The 20054-nt window shown below is 40.3% G+C and overlaps 1 protein-coding gene across 13 annotated transcripts in view; it reads left to right on the top strand.

Annotated features, from left to right (window-relative positions):
* gramd1ba (GRAM domain containing 1Ba) overlaps positions 1 to 20054 on the top strand; it is a 575647-nt gene that overhangs the window by 141598 nt on the left and 413995 nt on the right. For 2 of the 13 annotated variants that reach the window (XM_069894568.1, XM_069894563.1), the window contains one exon: positions 1796 to 1985. The exons of the other annotated variants lie outside the window; for them this stretch is intronic. The gene's annotated coding sequence lies outside the window, so the exon portion shown is untranslated. The remainder of the gene's footprint in view (positions 1 to 1795; positions 1986 to 20054) is intronic. 13 annotated transcript variants of the gene reach the window in all.

Raw genomic sequence — 20054 nt, 5'->3', positions numbered from 1 at the left:
ATGAAAAAAATCTTTAGTAAAGAACATGTGGGCATTACCTGTAGATTGCAAAATATGCAGTATTTGTTCAAAATCCTCTCCATTATGTGGAAGGATTTGACTGTGCACAACACCTCATGTCTGCTTTGGTGCAAACAAAAAACCTAGTATTAGAAATCTGTGACTCTGGAACCCTCCTTGAATGAATCCTGAAAGGTTTGTCTATCTGGCCAACTAGACGTCAGCCAATTCTGAATATCACTACATTACCTCAACTTTCCTTTCTGAAGTCAACTCTGTTGTTTTAACCTAAGTTTTAAGGTCCAACCCTACTCAGTTATTCAATCCCCAAGATGCACCTGTAACCTGTTCTATTATGCCAGAGCACGCAGAAGGACCACAATGACCTAAATGAATCCTGGAATACATTCAAATGGCTGAATGTTGACTTGTGTTCCTAAGTTCATGTTGGTTGATATTAACTGCAAGATATTTTAGATCTGGAAAGAAGCTTCACTGATATTTCAGATGTTACTGTTTCATGACCACTTGAGGACAGAATTGAAAAAAAAAGCAAGTGTGAAGACACATTATTTTGATGATGCACAACTTGGGTTTTGGAACTTTCGGTGCTCAGTTGTTATATTGGGCACAGGTGCCAAGTTGAGGGCAAGTTCATGATTGTGGAGAGGGATGTTCAACAATCTATTTTTGCCTGTGAACATCAGAGCTTTTCAGCATTTGAAAGAACATTGCAGAAATAGTGCTCAAATATTTTTCTTATCACTCTTTGAAGAAATTTTGAAATGTTCACTTTGTCATTTTAGATAGGTAGCATCATCATGGTTGATGTAAATTGTAATTAATAAAGCAAGCTTATAATTTTAGCTGCTCATGGATTAGTGCTCGTTTAATAATTTTAATTGTGAATAATACACAAGAAGAATTAGTATCCTGTCTTCAACAGCATAATGTATGGTGATAAGGCATGAAATAAAATATGACTTAAAATAGGATTGTACAGGATCAGCATTGAAAACCTGTTTTTACTTCGGGGTGAAGCAAGAATGTAATGTTTTTGCATATGATGTTAAAGCTCTTTGTGAATACTCTTGATTGTTCTAAAAGATCCTTTGGCGCCATTTTAAAGGAGAGTTATTCCTATCCAATACTTATTTTTAAGATGACAAAAAAAAGATGATCTGGTCTTAATCAAATGGCTGTTTGTATTTTCTTGCTTGACATATTGGCTGTAGTACTTCTCTATGTTATAAAAATGACTGTAGTTAAGAGGTACCTTTAGACCAAGACACTTTGAGATTTCTTAAAAGAATTGTGGAAGGTGATTCTTAAAAGAGAATTTAAAAAAAATACTGTGCATAATATAATCATTGAAGTCCAGCAGTGGTCGCGATTATCTTTGTAGTTCACTCTCCTAGATTTAATTTATATTTTAATCTGGTTATCTCTGTAAGAGGTGAGATTTATTTTGATTATCTTCTCTTGTGTAATATTTAACACTATTTAATTTCTCAGACTGGTTTACATTGTTAGTTATTTAGCCTTTTTATTTCTGCATAATGCTCAGTGTTAAGTCTGCATTAATACAAGATGGTGGCCCATATTAATCGGCATATGCATCTGACTATGGAAAGAATGCTGAACATTAGACCGCAGATAAATTTGGAATTGCAGCATTGTGTTTTCATTTTGATCAATGAAATGAAGTGGCAATTTCAAGTTTTAAAAGAGGTATCAAATTTGTCCTAGATTTAGCAATTTCCTTTGGTTTTGATGCTGTTTTAACCAATTGCAGGTGAGGACGTTTGAATGATCAAGATGGAACTATTTATTTACATGGTATTTGAATTGTGCGTCACATGCAACCACTAACTTTGGTCATTACTACCTTCAGTGGAAGGTCCGTCAGCAGCTACTTCACCAGTCTTTTTATACTACTTATTCTCAAGTTGGAAACGGGAGAATTCGTGCTCCTGATGCTACCAGTAAGAGTTGGTCCATTCAATTTTTTTCTATTGTCACTTAGCAAAATTTTCTGGATCTCTGTTCTTGTTGCAAACAAGCAGTTCTTGCAATGAATTTTGAAAATACTTAAATTTTGTTTGATTTACTTTTTATTACAAATAGCCATCTGTTTTATTGATTCTGTAATTGATCATTGCTCTTAGATTGTTTCCTTATATTAGCTATCTAATTGCTCTTATTTTAGATGCAATTAAAATGTGTTTTGAGTGCATTTTATTTGGGATGGAAGGAAATGTTGAAAGGGATGGTTTTAATGGCACAATTAATACCATTAACTGTCTGAAAATTTATAAAAGTTAAGGCATTTTTTTTCCTGGAGTGATATTCTTATGACTGTTGGGAACAGAATAAAAGGTGTAAATTTTTAAGCACTGGAAGATGAAACTCTGTACCCATCAACAATCTATTCATCAGCAAATCGACAATACAGCCTTTATGTTGGAAAAACGATGATACATATGCCATTTATTATTTAGTTCCCAAGTGGGTCACATTGTTCTTGTGCAGACAGCTCGTCATTGCATGTTGCTAAGAAACCACTGTGGGAGCATCTTCCATTGTTTCACTATTGCATCATAATGATCAAAATCTGATAGCATCCATGAGTTGAATGTTAAATCTGAAATCATGGTTGTTTATTGCAAAACTTGGGTAATTTTTTGGACTTTTGAAAGAATTACAAAAAAAATTGAGTCCGAAGTATGTATCAATGGACAAAGTTCAGTCTTTTTGAGCCTGAGTGATGAGAAGAAAGTTGTGACTTTGTAATGATTTCTCAGTTTCTATTTTAGTGTGGAAAATGCCAGGACAAATCGTGAGCTATCCAGGCATCTGTGATCTCAACCCGTAATAGAATTTGAGGGTGTATGTCAATGTAATTAGCATCATGAACTGGAAATTTACTTGCTGACCTTGATGCAGTTTTGTTTGTTTTTGCCTCATTTTGAAATTTGTTGTGATTTGCTCTAATTTCCATGAGGATTTGCAGAAGTTTTTTTTGGTAGAATCTCAAAAATATCATATAACCATATAACAGTTTATGGCCAAAATAATTTCTTGCGTAACAGTATTTTGTCATGTGTTGATCAGAATGAAATAAAGCTAATTTTCATAAGCCCTGCGTAATATAAAATATATCTTAAATTATAATTTATAGTGCCACTTTATAAATAGTTTTTCAATAAACCTTTTGATGTAGTTGTTTGCTTAATATAATCATTGACCTTTCCCCATTCCCAGGGTTGAGTTGTGACGGCGCTGCGGCAGCGCTGCCACTGGTAGGACCCGCGGAGATGCACTGCTTTTGTGGGGTCCAGCTGCCCAGTTGACTGCCATTGGCTCTGCACGGGGTTGGAACAGCCTGTGGAGGAGTCGGTGGTGATTTTATTTGAGATCCCGCGACCTCGGGGTCTGCGCCCAAGATAACAGCCCCTATTAATCGGCAGTAACCATGAGAGGCTGTAGACTCTGGGGAAAGTGGAGGACTGGAGCAGGGCACCAGAGGTCAGGAAGATCACGTACTGTCTGTGAAGTGGAGGAGGTGACCCATGGGACTGTGACCACAGAGGTGTACCAGTGGCAGGCTGCTGGCGACTCAAGGTGTGGAACCCATGGAACCTGCAGGCTGCTGGAGAATGCTATCAGGAGACTTGCGCCAGGCTGCGGACTGTTGGAGAATGGCTCGAACTGGACGGACGGTGCTGAGTGCGTCGAAGGGTTCCTGACTGTGTTGCAGGTTCAGATCTGGAGCTCGGGTCACTAATGGTTTGGACTGGACACTGAGTGGTTGAGGAGGCAGTGGAAATGCTGGAGATGAATCTACAGGCACTTGATGACTCTGGGGGATTCTCTTTTGCTTCTTTTTCTCTGACTGTAAGAAATGTAAGAGGCGCTCAGGCAATTTCTCCCAGTGGTGATTCTATCAGTCTTGTAGCAGGCAAAATGGAATTTCATGTAATAGGACACTTATGTCAACTGAATCTTGAATCTTGATTTTGTGTTCTGAGTTAAAAATTTTTGAGACAATTTAAAAAAAATTTTTTAAATGTTTTTTTTTCCTACATATGCATAGAAAAACTATATATATGTATGTGAGTGTGCATATAATATTTATATAAAACATTTTCTTTACAGAAAACAAACAAAACAAGATCATCCCTCCTCCCTGCCCCATGCCCCCCCCCCCGCCCATCTTTCACATTATAAATCCACACAGAGTCAGGGTTCACATTTATGTTGATCATCAAAAATTCTATATGGGGAAGTAACTTGTATTATAGCAGCATTTATTATTATACTTTTTATTGTTGTAGTTGTAGCGGCGGCTATACTGTTCCTGCAATAACGCACACAACCAGACGTGTTGAGCTCAGTGAGCAGACTATTGCAGGCTGCTGGGCTGCACTTATATTCCCAGCCCAGACCTGGCTGAGAACCGTGCTGGAGGGTGCTGATGACACCTGGGCATCACGTGGTTCCCTAGCACGGGTTTCTGAGCCCCGTGCTGGAAGGAAGGGAAACCCCCGATGGCACCATTTTGGCCAGCTGCCCCGCCGCGTGGCTTAAAAGCGGGGCAGGTTCGCCTGCCTTGTGGTGAGCCGCCACATAGTTATAATTACAATTGGGCCCTTATTTGATCCAAATGTGGCTGTCATATCTTGATAAATATGTCATATTTGTTCAAGTTGTATATCATTTTTTTTCCATAGGTTCATCTTAGCAGTCCATCGTGCTCTGTGTAGAGGGGAGTAGGATTTTCAAGTATTTGCAATACATTTCAAAGCCATGCTAAGGCTATTTTAACAAATGAAATTTGGAATTTAATTAGTTTATTACTTATTTCAATGAAGTTGCCCAAAACATAAAGCTCTGGGTCATCCATGAAGGCCCCATTATCCTTGTTAATATTTCAGTAAATCCTGCCAGAAAGGCCTCACCTTCACACACGACCATGTAGCATGTAAAAACATTCCTGTTTTATCTCACATCTAAAACACATCTCTGATATTTCAGATTTTGATTTGTTCAACTTCTGTAGTGTGAGATATAATTGGTGAAGAAAATAACATTGCATTAATGCGTAGCTTGCATTTATTATTGATGTCATGCTATCCAAACACCAATCAGATCAACATCTTTCCATTATTGCAACACCTAGGTCTGACTCCCATCTCTCTTGATCTCTGTAAACCTGGTTTCACACTTTCATTCTGGAGAGCATAGTACATCTTCATTATAAATCTAGGTGTGTTCCCCGCCAAATCGTTCATTCCATTTCACTAATCTCAAGTGGGGCCAAACTTGGCCCCCATCTTTATTTTTTGCAATCATTTAAGATTTTAGGAAGGAACATTAGTACAGGTATTATGATAATTGATCAAATTGGCCTTTGAACTTGTTCTTTTATTCTTTGTCTGTCTAAGATTAAATATCTGAGCCAGGAATTTATGTTGACAACCTTGATCATATTCCACCTTTAATAAAAAGAACTGCTGATAATACACTATGTAGAAAGAAATAATTCCTATTTCAAATCATCTGAATATATTTGAGGTACCATCTCAGAATGTGTAGGCCATCTAGACTAAGATGTGGACCAGTCTCTTTGCTCAGGGTGAAGAATCTTTGGAATGGTCTAAACCGGAGGATTGAGGCAATATAGACATCGAGTTCATTCAAAAGTGCAAAATCTGTGTAGCTCGGTGCGACAATAACACCATCTACAAATTTGCCGACGATACTATTTTAGTGGAGACAGCATGAAATAGGTTAAAACAGCATGCAGGCAAATGCAAGCCTTAAACACATTTTAACACCTACAATATCGGCCATAATTATTATGATTAAAATAATAATTACCATCAAGCATGGTAGTATATATAGATTAAAATTTTCAAAAGAAAATGAATGTCAAATATCAAAGCATTCTGCATCTTGTTGGGTCAGCATACAGGATGGAGATTGAAAACTTGGCTGAATGGTGCATTAACATCAACCTTGCTCTCAATGTCACCAAAACTAAGGAGTTGATTGTTGACTTCAGGAAAAGAAAGCAATTAGTTAAATGGTTTTAAAGTACATTGCAATTCTGTGTGCGTTATGCAGAGTTATCTTTTTCATGCTGGTTATGTCCAACGGAGTATGTTTGAATTGGATTAGGACTCAAGCTTTAAATCTGAAGAATCAGGGATTTTAACTTTTATCATGATTGGTTGAATGCTGCTCCCTTTGATATGTACGTATGTTGTGAGCACCTCTGCCTGTTGTTGATACAAATTGTTCTGTACTTGTCCAAATAAAAATATGCAAACTTAAGAAAAAAGGAAAGGAAGAGGTTTACAATCCAGTCATCATTGAAGTGTCAGAGGTGAGCACATTTTAAGTTCTTGGGAATTACTATCTTGCAGGATTTTTCCTAGACCTAACCCACCAATAGCATCGTGAAGAAAGCAAGTCTACTTTCTCAGGAGTTTGTGGAGGTGTTGTATGACACCAGAAACCCCAGCAATCATCAAAGACCCTCACCTCCTAGCACACGCCCTGTTCTCACTGCTGCCATCAGGAAAGATGTAAGGGTGCCAAAAGACTCACACCACCAGGTTCTGAAACAGATGCTTACCCCTCCACCATCAGATTCCTCAATGTCAAGCACAATCAGACTCATTTAAGGACTTTTACTTGTGTACTTTATTGATTTCCTTTTTGCTATCTCTATTGCAAGTCAGTTTGTTTACATTTGGTACCTGCTTATCCTTTGTTTACATGTTTTATACCGTGTGCACTATTTTTTTGCACTTCCAATGAGTGGTAATTCTGCCTGCAGGAAAAAGGAATCTCAGGGTTGTATGTGATGTCATGGGTGTACTCTGACAATAAACTGAAATCTAAATAAATTTCTGAAGAGTAAATGAATTAAGAGAAATGGGGATAGTTCATGACAGTTGTAGACCTACCAAAATCTTGACCTAAACTGGAGCAGGTTCAAAGGCAGATGGCTTATCTTGATTTTATTTCTTATTCCATTGTCAAATTAACTCTAAAGGGGGAAATATTGATAGGAAATTGATCTCTCTTGTTTTTACAAATGCACTATATATAGTCATACAATTCTGTTGTATTCAGCCTACAAAACTTATTCCATGTGTTTTACTACTACCATATCCTAGCCTCACTATATAGCAGACTAACTCATCCAAGAAAATAGCTGCTCAAGATTTGCTGGTTAGTTCCAGCCAAAGTGTGGACGACTTGGTATTTATTGATCAATCAGTAATACTCCTAAGAGAATTTGGCAGACTGATCTTGGATCTGACATCTAAATTTTCCTTGTAAACATAATAAAACTTTGCCTGTGTATATTTGATAGGTTCCTAGCAAACTCAAGACTAAGTCAACAATTACTCAAAAAAGCTGACAAATAAAACACGTACCTTTGGGGTTAACAGTGCAATTTATGTTTTTAAATAGAAAAAAACTAATCCTTTATATGATTAATTATGAAGTGTGAGAGTATGTTGCATGGACACACCAGGTGGACAATGGAATACAGGTATCTCCCTTACAAGGCCGAAGAAATCAAATTAAATGACATCTTAATCATTTCTGTTTAATTTAGCAGTTTATTTAGTACAATTTTACTCATTCATTTAGAAAGAGAATGGTATATTGTGCAGGGTGAAATTAGTAAATAGTTTATAGAGCGTGCAACAAAAGATGTAATTTTTGAGAAATACTCAATAACATTATGAATGTGATTGAAAGTCCCAGTCAAAAAAAATGGGTGAAGTATAGATCAGAGAGTAATATCACAAAATGCATAATCCGACCTATATTTGGTGCTCAGTTGAGGAGCCAAAGATGATTATCTGGATTTAATATCCTAGTAATCAACATTCATCTGTCAGCTAAAATCCTATTTCCCCCCCAACCCCCTCCCAATATGCTTGAGATAAGCAAAGACCAACAAAGCAACTACGAGATTCAAGTTAACCTGTTAATCAATTTTAAACACAGATAAAATGCTAGCAGAGTATATTTAAAGTGGAATTTCTCTTATTTTGACATCATTTCATTTTGTTTATTCCAATCAAATAATTCAATTCAGTAATGTTTAATGTTGTTTTGTAGCATGCACACTAAGCAAAGTGTGGAGTAAAAATGAAACGCACAGTCAAGTTGAGGTCGAAGATTGATTTATTGCTCTGCCAGGTCTGCTTCTGTTCACTCCCTCCCTCTGATGACGGGAGTGACTTCATCACAGAGTCGATCTCCTACTGGCTGGTGTTCCTGCCATTGTCTGCTGTTTCCCACCATTGCCCACTGTTTCCCGTCATATGGGACAACAGCTGTTGGTCCCTGCAGGGCCCTTGTGATCGTCGCATTTGTGAGCTGGGTTGCAACTCTGTTCACGGCAGTTACACGAACACCTGCCCCCCCCCCCCCCCCACGAATTGGCGATTGGAGTGTCGGTTACCGCTTTAAGTGGCCTACCTCTACATCACGGGGCTGTCTCAACTGGCTGGCTAATGTCAATATTGAGCAGTTTCAGAAGGTCAAGGGTGAAGGTCTCCTCTTAGCTGGCAATAGCCAATGTATATGTTGACCCATTGTGCCTGAAGACCCTGTATAGTCTCATGTATGGCCGTTGGAGTGGTGCCCAGTTCACACGAAAATATATTCATAGATGTGCAAATCTTTGGGGACGAAAGATTTGAGCTGGCTGTGTGGCAGGGGCTGTGAATGGGCTAGGGTACCCAATCTTTCCTTCAGCTGTTTCAGTGGCACCGTGGGATTTCTGGATCCTTGGCGGCGGCCAAGAACTCCCCCAAGATTACCAAGGGGGTGCTGTTGACCATTTCTGCTGTGGAAGCATTAAAATTCTCTTTCAACATGGTGGGTATCCCCAGAAGGGCCCAAGGCAGTTCATCTGCCCAGTTGGGCCACTTGAGCTGGGCCATCAAGGCAGCTTTTAAGTGTCTGTGGAATCGCCCCATCAACCCGTTGGCCTGCGGATTATATGCCATGGTATGGTGGAGTTAGGTTTGCAATAGTTTGGCCAGCGCTGTCCAGAGCCCTGAGGTAAACTGTGCTCCCCATCAGAGGCGAGATGTTCATGACTCCGAACCTGGACACCCAGGTGTTGAATAATGCCCTGTCAGTCATTGGGACTGCCTTAGTCCACCTCGTGGAGCAGTCAACCATGGTGAGGAGATATCTCACCCCACAGGAAACTGGCAATGCCCCACAATGTCAATGTGGACGTGGTTGAACCTAGGGCACGCTGGCTCAAAAGTCTGGGAAGGTGCTTTAGTATGAGTTTCCACCTTGGACACTTGACAGTGCATGTAGGTCTTGGCCCATTGACTGACCTGCTTGCGGAGCCCATGTCAGATTAACCTGCTGGCCACCATCTTCACCGTGGTTCTGATGGACGGATGTGCCAAGTTGTGCACCGTGTTGAACACCTGCCTTCAGCATGTTACCAGCATGATGGGGTGGGGTTAGTGGAGATGTCGCAGAGGAGCGTCTGATTGTTGGGGGAGATGACAACACCCTCCAGCCACAGCCTGGAAAGTGCTGTCATGTACACTGGGATCTCAGGGTCATCATATTGTGCCCTGGCTAGGGCAGAATAGTCTATGCCCTGGGATAGATTATGGACAAACTCGATGGCGGGACAGGAGAGTGCATCGACCACCACATTGCTCTTGCCAACGATGGGCTGAATGTCCATGGTGGATTTGGACACATAGGAAAGGTGGCTCTGCTGTCTAACCGATCACGGATCAGACTCTGTGGAAGGTGAAAGTCAGTGGCTTGTGGTCTGTGAAGACCTTGAATTGTCTGCCTTCCAGGAAGTATTGGCAGTGCCTTACTGCCAGGTACAGCATCAATAGCTCCTGGTCAAAGGCGCTGTGTTTAAGTTCAGGTGGCCAGAGTTTCCTGCTGAAAAAGGCTAGGGTTTGCCATTGCCTATTGATCAGCTACTCAAGGACCCCTCAGACTGCTGTACTGGAGGCATCCACAGTGAGAGTGGTCAATTCCTCCGGGCTGGGCTGAACTGGAAGGGTGGTGTTGGCCAGAGCGTCCTTTGCTTTCTGGAATGCTTCTGAGGCCTTCCCTGCCATGATTCAAACTGCTGCTGGTATGCATCAATGATAGAAGTTAATCTTACCAACGAACTCCAGCAGCCCCTTCACGGTGCGAGGTTTCGTGAACTGCTGAAAGGCCTCCACCTTCGTGGGCAGAGGTTTTGCCCATACCTGTTGATTCAATGCCCCACGAAGTCGGGGCATCCAAACCCCTGAGGTGGGTTGTGTGCTCTGAATGTTTGTGGCTGGCAATAAGGATATCGTTCAGGTAGATGAACACAAAGGGGAGGTCCTGGTTCACCACGTCCATCAGCCGCTGGAAAGTCTGAGCAACGTCCTCATGAATTTGAAGAGTCCGAAGTGGGTGATTATGGTGGTTTTGGGTATGTTCTTGGGGTTTGATGATAATCCCTGATTAAATCAACCTTTGAAAACACCTGTGCCCCTTGTAAGATGGTGTTAAAGTCTTGGTTATGGGGCACGGGGTATCTGGTGTGGTGGCCTAATTGAGGCATCGGTAATCACCACATGGCCTCCACCCTCCTGCTGCCTTCGAGGCCATGTTCAGGGGAGAGGCCCAGGGGCTGTCCGACTGCCGCACTAACCCCAACACCTCCATTTTCTTAAATTCCTCTTTGTTGAGGGAAAGTTTTTCGGGGGGCGGGGGGAAGCGGCATCCCCTGGTGTGGAGCAAGGGTCGTCATTGAAGATGATATGGTGCTTTGCCCTGTGCTTTAGTTCTGTGAAGGAGAACTGTGGCAGCACAATTGCAGGGAACTCCACCAGGATGCATGTGTAGGTGTCGTCAGACTGCGTGACGGAGTTGGGGGGGGGGGGCAGTAGATTGACTTCCCCCAAGGGTGTCGTTTCTAAAGTTCTGGCATGCACAAAAAGCCACCCTTTCAAGTCTACCAGCAGGCAGTGGGTGTGCAGGAAATCGACTCCCAGGAGCGGTTGTGCCCCTGTCGCGATGGTAAAAGTCCATTTAAATTGGTGGCCAGTAAATTGTAGGGGAATGGCAAGGGTGGCGTAAGTTTGTATAGAGGTGCTGTTTGCTGTCCTTAGTGCCGGGCCCAGCTTGGCATTTCAGGTGTCATAGGCTGTGGGGATGGGAAGGACACATATTTCAGCACTGGTGTCGAATCACCTTCACGACAGAGAATTCCACACATTGAGGAGGCTGTCACATGGACCAACTGCCACAGCCATTATCGACAACTGGCTATGGCATTTCCCAGAAACCCAAGGGGTGTGTGGCATCGACGGGCCCCCCACACCCTATCGCTGATGGTAATAACAATATTACTGGGTAGGGGGTTTCACTTGCCTCTCCATCTGCTGTGGTCTTGTTTACAGCTGGGGTCGGGGCTTGGCAATCTGTTTCACCAAGGCACAATTTTCTTTCTTCGTTCTCCAGAGCATGTTCACCTGGGCTGTGAATTTCCTCGGGTTGCTGAAATCCTTGTCGGCAAGCAAGAGTCAGATATCCTCAGGCCGCTGTTCCAGGAAAATCTGTTCAAAAAGCAGGCAAGGCTTGTGCCCCTCGGCGAATACAAGCATCTCGCTCATGAGGACAGATTGAGGCCCTGACCCCCAAACTATCCAAGTGCAACATATGAATGGTGCGCTCATGCCATGATAGCCTGAAAATGTGGGTTAGTAGCTCTTTGAGAGCACCGTATTTGCCTTGTTCCAGAGGCTGCCATATCTTGGTTGAGCAAGCTCACTATGTAGTAGTAGTGCGTGTTTTGGTCGTTGATCTGTCAAAGGTGGAAATGAGCCTTGGCCTGTTGGAACCACACGTGTGGCTGCTACGCCCAGAATGTTGGCAGCTTGAGCGAGACTGAGTGGTGAGCTGCTTGGTCCGTCATCTTTGGGGTCATCAGTGTAGCGTGCGTGCTATGTGAAGTGTGGAGTAAGAACGAGGCATACACAGTTGAGTCGAGGTCGTGGATGAAGACTTATTTATTGTTTTGCCAGCTCTGTTTATATTCACTCCCTGCCTCTCACAACAGGAGTGATGTCATTGCAGTGCCGGCCTCCGACTGGCCGGCATTCCTGCTGTTTCCTGCTGTGCAGGAGGTCACATGGGATGACGACGGTCGGTCCCTGCGGGGCCCTTGGAATCGCCACGTTCAATGGCTATTTTGTGAGTCGGGTCGCGACTCGGTTTAGGGGTTGCTACAGTTTCATGTTATTTGGATGAATTAAAGCAATCAGGAACATTATAATCTTAAAACAGATTTGTACATGAAAATATTTAACGACAATAAATCTAAACTATGTAGATTTTTATTAGGAATTTCACATAGATAAATAAATAGTTGATGGATTTGAGTCATATCCCCATGATAGCATAATTTAAAAGATTGTCATTTGCTAGATAGTCCTTGTTTAGTAGTATTATTACTAACATCACTATCACTCTTCAAGCGATTTTAAAACTGTCCCAATACAAAGCAGATGAAGTGCTGGAAACAGGCCAACAATTTGCTAATTGTTTAACAATATATGCTAAAGCTGCATCAGTTTTAGTTTGTTAAATGCCAATCATCTGAGGTTTTTAAAAATTAATATGACTTGATTCCACTTGGTTGAAATAAGTCATTAAAATTTTTAAGTGATATTCGGTCAACAAAAATATGACCGCATTTAATTGGTCTGCAGCAACAAATTCCACAAATTCATCTCTCTCTAGGTAAAGAATTCCTCCTCATCTCTTTTCTACAGGAATGTTTTTGTGTTCTGAGGCTATGTCCTCTGGGTCCAAACTCCCCCTCCTTTCCATATCCACTCTATTCAGGCCTTTCTGTATTTGATAGGTTTCAATGAAATCCCCTGTTTCATCAGGTTGTACTTGTGCAGCTGGATGATAATAAACTTGAACTTGACAAACTTGAAGAGATACTGTGCCTTCCATATAATGTTAAGTACAAAAACACTTTTTCTTTTATTTGCCCCTGTGCTCCACAGTTTTAAATTTGTAATCAAACAATTCACGTGTTGAAAGAGCACATTCCAGATTTTATTAATTATTTGTATACATTTTTGTTGACCTTGTGGAAATTACATAGTTCCCTCATTTCAGGGCATCAAAATAACTGGGATATTTGGCTTCACAGTTGTTTATATTACTCAGGGATGTTTAATTGCTTTATTCATCAAGGTGAAAAAGTGCGAGTCTTGCTTCTTAGCTTTTGATCACCTTTGGAGTCTGAGGAGCAGAGTTGATCCAATGAAAGTCAAGCCACTATGAGGCTGAAAAACAAGAATAAAACAGGAAGAGACTGCCCAAGCCTTAAGATCACAAAAAACCATCTGGGACATCATTAAGAAGACAGAGTGTACTTCTTTCTTTCTTTGGCTTGGCTTCACAGACAAAGATTTATGGAGGGGTATGTCCACGTCTGCTGCAGGCTCGTTGGTGACTGACAAGTCCGATGTGGGACAGGCAGGCACGGTTGCAGGGGAAAATTGGTGGGTTGGGGTTGAGTGTTGGGTTTTTCCTCCTTTGTCTTTTGTCAGTGAGGTGGGCTCTGAGGTCTTCTTCAAAGGAGGTTGCTGCCTGCCGAACTGTGAGGCACCAAGATGCACGGTTAGAGGCGAGATCAGCCCACTGGCGGTGGTCAATGTGGCAGGCACCAAGAGATTTCTTTAAGCAGTCCTTGTACCTCCTCTTTGGTGCACCTCTGTCTCGGTGGCCAGTGGAGAGCTCGCCATAGAACACGATCTTGGGAAGGCGATGGTCCTCCATTCTGGAGACGTGACCCACCCAGCGCGGTTGGGTCTTCAGCAGCGTGGATTCGATGCTTGCGGACTCTGCCAGCTCGAGTACTTCGATGTTGGTGATGAAGTCACTCCAATGAATGTTGAGGATGGAGCGGAGACAGCGCTGATGGAAGGGTTCTAGGAGCAGTAATCACAAAGGGACTGATAGGCCAAGAAAGACCTCCTCTACTGATGACAGAAGAATTCTTATCATAATGAAGAAAAATTCTCAAATGTTTGTCCAACATATGCTTCAGGAGACAGCTGTGGATGTGGGTCAATGACTACTGTCTGCAGAAGACTTCTTGAACAGAAATACAGAGGCTACACTGCAAGATACAAACCACTAGTTAGCCTCAGAAACAGGATGGCTAGATTACAGATTTCCAAGAAGTATTTAAAAGATCCTGTAGAATTCTGATAAAAGATCTTGTGGACAAATGACACCAAGATTAACCTTTATTACAGTGACGACAAGAGCAAATTGTAGAGATAAAGAGGAACTGCCCAAGATTCAAGCTTTCCGCCTCATAAGTGAAACATGGTGGTGGAGGTGTTATTGCCTGGGCATGTATGGCTGCCACAGGTACTGGTTCACTTATCTTCATTGATGATGTAACTGCTGATGGCATTAGCAAAATGGATTCTGAGGTGTAAGGAAATTACATTTATATGAGAGAGGAATTGGCCAAAAACTTCAACAATGGTTGGAGTTTATACATGAAATGAGGAAAGTGCAGGACAGTCACATACCAAGAAGAAAGAAATTTGTGAATGGAAAAATGAGACAATTATGGCTGATGAGGGATGTTAAAGTAAAAGTAAAAGAGAGGGCATACACAGAAGTAAAAATAAGTAGAGAGAGGACTGGGATATTAAAAATATAAATAAAGAGTGAAAGAGTGATCAAAGAACACATAGGACCAATAGAAAATGATAATGGAGAAATTGTAATGGGAGACATGGAGATGGCAGAGGAGCTGAATAATATTTTGGATCTGTCTTCTCTTGAATTAGTAGCATAGCGGACTCTCATGGCTCTCTTGGAAGAGACGTGAGTGTGGTCATGATCATGAGAGAGAAGGTACTTAGGAAGCTAAATGGTCTAAGGGTAGATAATTCTCCCAGACTGAATGGGATGCAGCCTTGCCTTCTGAAGGAGGTAACTGAAGAGATTGTGGATACATTGGTGATAATCTTCCAGGAATCAATGGAGTCTGGCATGGTTCCGGTATATTGGAGGATAAAGGATGCTACTCCACTGTTTAAGAAAGGAGTAAGGCACCATGAAGGAAATTATAGACCTATTGAAGGAAATTATAGACCTATTAGCCTGATGTTGGTTGTTGGGAAGATGTTGGAGTTGATTGTCAAGGATGAGATAATATGGAATATCTGGAGGTGAATGAAAGAATAGGCCTAAGTCAGCATGATTTCTTCAAAGGAAAATCGTGCCTGACAAAGCTATTACAGTTTTTTTTAAGAGATTACAAGCAGGATAGACGGGAGTTCCAGTGGACGGGGCTTCATCCTGCAGAAGACAGTGATCCCAAACATCCTGCTAAAGCAACAAAGGAGTTTTTCAAAGCTAAAAACTGGAAAATTCTTGAATGGCACATCAGTCACCTGAGCTAAATCCAATTGAGGCTCTGATAGCTCAGTGGTTAGAACAACGGCCTTGTAAACCAGGAATAGAGAGTTTGTTCTTCGCTGGGGTCTCATTTCTGTGAGGGGTGCTGGACAAAGTGGCGACTCTGTCTTCCTTACTGTATACAAAGTTAAAATATGTTAAATTCTAAATGTAGTATTATATGACAATAATGGAACCTTTACCTTTACCTTCCAAATGCTGAAGAGAAAACCTAAGGGGACAATCCCCCAAAACAAGCAGAAGCTGAAGATGGCTGCAGTAGTAGCCTGACAGAGCATCACTAGAGAAGATACTTAGAACCTGTTGATGTCCATGTTCAAAGACTTCAACCTGGACTGCATCAACGCACATAGTTGGCTGCTGTGGAGAGACTAACTTCTTGCTATTCTCCTCAGTCATTTCATTAATCGGACAGGTAGACATAAACTTTGCTAATGTTAAGTCACTGTTGGATAGAAGCACCTTCCTCATGCTGTCATTATAAATGCCACAGACCAGTCTGTCCCTGATTAGTTCCTTGCAGACCCTTCCAAAGTTGCAGGCCTTTGCTCTTATCTTTAAATCGCTGATCCCCAGAGTTTTGATCTCTTGGTTTAAAGTTGTGCCTTTCCATCATGATATTTGTCTGTGGATTGCACAATTCTCTAAATTTCTTTTCAAGCACTCAGGGTCCTCTTTTGATTCTGCCGGACTGAGTATCAGCTCCCCTTCATGCACTTCACTTGCATAAACGAATGATCTCTCACTCTCAATAGCTTCTGGATCTGCCAAATTTAATGAAATTTACACTCTGGTGTGGGCAGGCTTGTCACTATGCATTGCTGCGATAAATATATCATACTCTTGTTCGAAATACACCAGTTCTTGGCAATGTTACCCTCGAAGATGAGTGGATTGGGTCATCTGAATGCATCCGCCATGGCGACTGCTGCATTGTTCTGCTGGTTCCTCACTTGCAAGTCAGCCGAGAAGCCTCAAGCTTTGGACACTCGCCATCCCACCTCTGATGCCATGTTTGTCGACGTTGTCGTAATGACATGACTTGAGAGGAGAGGTTATAAAAATAACTATTTACTACTATTTACAGGTAAGTGGGAGCTCTGAACATGGTGGCCATTCCGTGCTTCGACTCTGTTGAACTCCAGCCTGCCAATCTGGAGCTCATGCATGTGCAGATCGCTACTGCGAGTATAGTGGTTGCAACACAATTGCAGCAAATGCCGTGCGACTGGTCTAAACGCACCATTGCTCTGTCCCAAACTTTATGATGCCCTGAAATGAGGGGACTATGTATAAAAAAGTGCTTTAACTTCATGGTCAAACCAAAATGGACACAATAACCTTGAATAAAATCTGGAATGTGCACTTCAATTATGTGATTTTTTTTTAAACTGTCATTTTCAATATTTTTATTAACATTGAAATTTCACATCCAAAAATACAGAGTACATATGGATACATGATAAAAGTCAAAAGATACATTGCATTTAAATCACATAATTTCATCCAAGGTACCCCACATTTTAATCAAACAGATTATATTGTATTGATATTTTATTTTATTACAAAAAAGGAAAATCTAAACCCACTACCAAGAAAGAAGCTGTTTGGCTTAAAAAGAAAACAGAATTCTTATCAGAATGATAAATTACCTCATGAGTTAACAGTTCTACCTTCATAACAAATTAAAGATTATAAAAGTAATTCAAAAAGAATCCCCACAATGTTTGAAAATTTGAATTTGAATCAGAAATTGACCATCTGATCTTTAAATTTAAATATTACATGATGTCATGTAGCCATTGAACATGATTAGGCGGGGAAACACCACCTGCCAAGTCATAAGAGAAATAAAATCAAATACATGCAGCTCAGATGCCATCAAGTTCTGTCATTCTCTCCAACAATACCAAATAAAGCAGTTAAGGGATTAGATTTAAAATTAAAAAGTGCAGAGAAAGTTTGAAATACTTTGTTCCAATATTTCTCAAGACTCTGACATGTACAGAACATGTAAATTAATGAAGTATCTCCATTGTTCACAAAGAAGAGATACATCCACATAAAAACGAGATAGTTTGACTTTGGACATGTGAGTCCTATGGACTACTCTAAATTGGAGAAGACAGTGGTGGGCACATAAAGAAGAGGTATTAACCAGTTTTAAAATTGCATTCCAAGTTTCTTCAGAAATTAAAACTGTAGGTCTTGTTCCCAGACATTTAAAATTTTATCTGAGGGAGCCTCTCTTATTCCAAGCAACATATCCTAAATGATAGATATTGAACCATTATAAAAAGTTGTTAATTAAAAGTTAAATCAATTAAATTCTTATCATTCCTTTTAGGAAATGTACGTAATTGAGATCGTACAAAATCTCTAATCTGTAGATAATGAAAGAAATGAGTGTTTGGTAGACCATATTTAACTGAAAGTTGTTTAGAGGAAGCGAGACTCCCTTCAACAAATAAATTGTTAAAACATTTAATGCCCTATCTATAGCATTTTTTAAAAGTTACATCAATTGTGGAAGATTTAAAAAAATTAGATAAAACAGGACGAGAAAGAGAAAATGTAATTAAACCAAAATGTTTTCTAAATTGTATCCATATCCTCAAAGTATGTTTAACCATCGGATTATCAGTTAATTTTTTAAAGATATAGGAAGTGAGGATCTAAGAAGAGAAACGAGAGAAATTTTTCCAACAAAATTGGATTCCAAAGAGATCCATATTGGACAGTCTTCACGGTTAATATAGTTTAATCAGAATGTAAGATTTTGTATATTGATTGCCCAATAATAAAACCTAAATTTTGGCAATGCTAAATCTCCATTCTTTTAATGTTTTTGTAAATGGACTTTATTTAGGTGAGGATGTTTATTCTTCCATATATAAGATAATATTGAATTAAGAGAATAAAAGACTTGAGAATAAAACCAGGCAAAGCCTGAAAAAGGTATACATTTAGGTAATATATTCATTTTAATAGAGTTGATTTGACCAATCAATGATAAAGAAAGGGGCAACCAATTTGATATTGACCCTTTCATGTGTTTGATTAGTGTGAGAACATTTTCTCTAAATAAGTTCTTACAGTTTTTAGTAGTTGTACAGCTAAATAGGTAAATTGATTTCTAACTATTTTGAAAGGAAGATAAGCATTCATTGGTGCCAAATTATTCAAAGGAAAATGTTCACTCTTAGGAAGATTTAATTTATTCCTTGAAAATTGACTGATATGAGAAATTAAAGAAAGCATAAAAGGCAATGGTCTGAAGATTAGAAATATAAAGCAATAAATCATCAGGATAGAAACTTTGTCGGTTGTGCCTTTCTTAAAAATGTCAGTAATATCATTAGATTCTTGGAAAGCAGAAGTGAAGGGTTCTAAAGCCAGATCAAACAGCAATGGACTTAAAGGGCATCCTTGTCTGGTTCCACGCTGAAGTCTAAATATTTAGAAATTGAAAATTAGTAAGAACACAGGCAGAAGTGGATAAATATAGTAAGTTAATCCATTGAATAAAGCCAGCCCCAAAATTGGTAAAATATTTTCAAGTCTATGAACCAAAGCTTTACATTGAATTTTAGTGTCGAGATTAAGTAAAGAATTTAGCCCATATGAGGAGCATTTGGCTGGATTTTTATTCTTTTTAAGAATTAGTGAGATAGAAGCCTCATAAAGAGACTGTGACAACTTGGCCAAGTTTAAAAGAATCAGAAAGAACAACATAAATAAGATGCAAGTAATGAGGAAAAAACCTTATAAAATTCTTCAGGAAATCTATCAGGACCTGTGACTTCCCAAAGTGTTGTGGACATACAGCCTTGATAATTTCTTCATGGGAAATATGTTTATCCAATTGCTTTTGATTAGCAGCAGATAGTACAGGAATATTCAACTTATCTAAAAAATTATTCATTGCAATATTATTGGAATAGTACAGTTTAGAATAAAATTCTTTATCATTTATTTCTAAATGATCAATTGTCATATCCCCATTAGCTTCAGAAATTTCTTTAATTTGATGTTTGGCTGCGAAGGCTTTTAATTGATTAGCAATAGTTTACCTGTTTTATCTCCATGGATATAAAATTGACCTTTTGCTTTTAAAAGTTGACTTTCAATTGGATACGTTAAAGGATGGTGCTCTCTCCTGATTGCAACCCCTCTCCCACTCGTGCTCCCCATGTCTCCGACTTGAGCCCCCTATCTCTCCCGCTCATGCTCCCTCTCGCACCCCCATCTCTCCCACTCGTGCTCCCTCTCCCCCGCACACGCGCCGTCTTTCTCCCCCACTCGCATTGTCTCTTTCTCTCCCGCTCATGCACCATCTATCTTCCACTCATGGTTCCCCCTCTCTCCCGCTCGTACTCTCTTTCTCTCTCCCTCCCACTTGCACCCTCGCTGCTGCTCACTCTCCCCCTTCTTTCCCTCTGTTTTTGAGAATTTCCCTACTTTAGTTATATTCTTGTCCTTCGAGTATCAGATATTTCTAATAATTTGAAAGTTTTAAA

Source organism: Narcine bancroftii, chromosome 8 (assembly GCF_036971445.1).
Source record: "Narcine bancroftii isolate sNarBan1 chromosome 8, sNarBan1.hap1, whole genome shotgun sequence".
Lineage (NCBI taxonomy): Eukaryota > Metazoa > Chordata > Chondrichthyes > Torpediniformes > Narcinidae > Narcine > Narcine bancroftii.
This window is presented reverse-complemented; position numbering and strand designations above follow the sequence as displayed.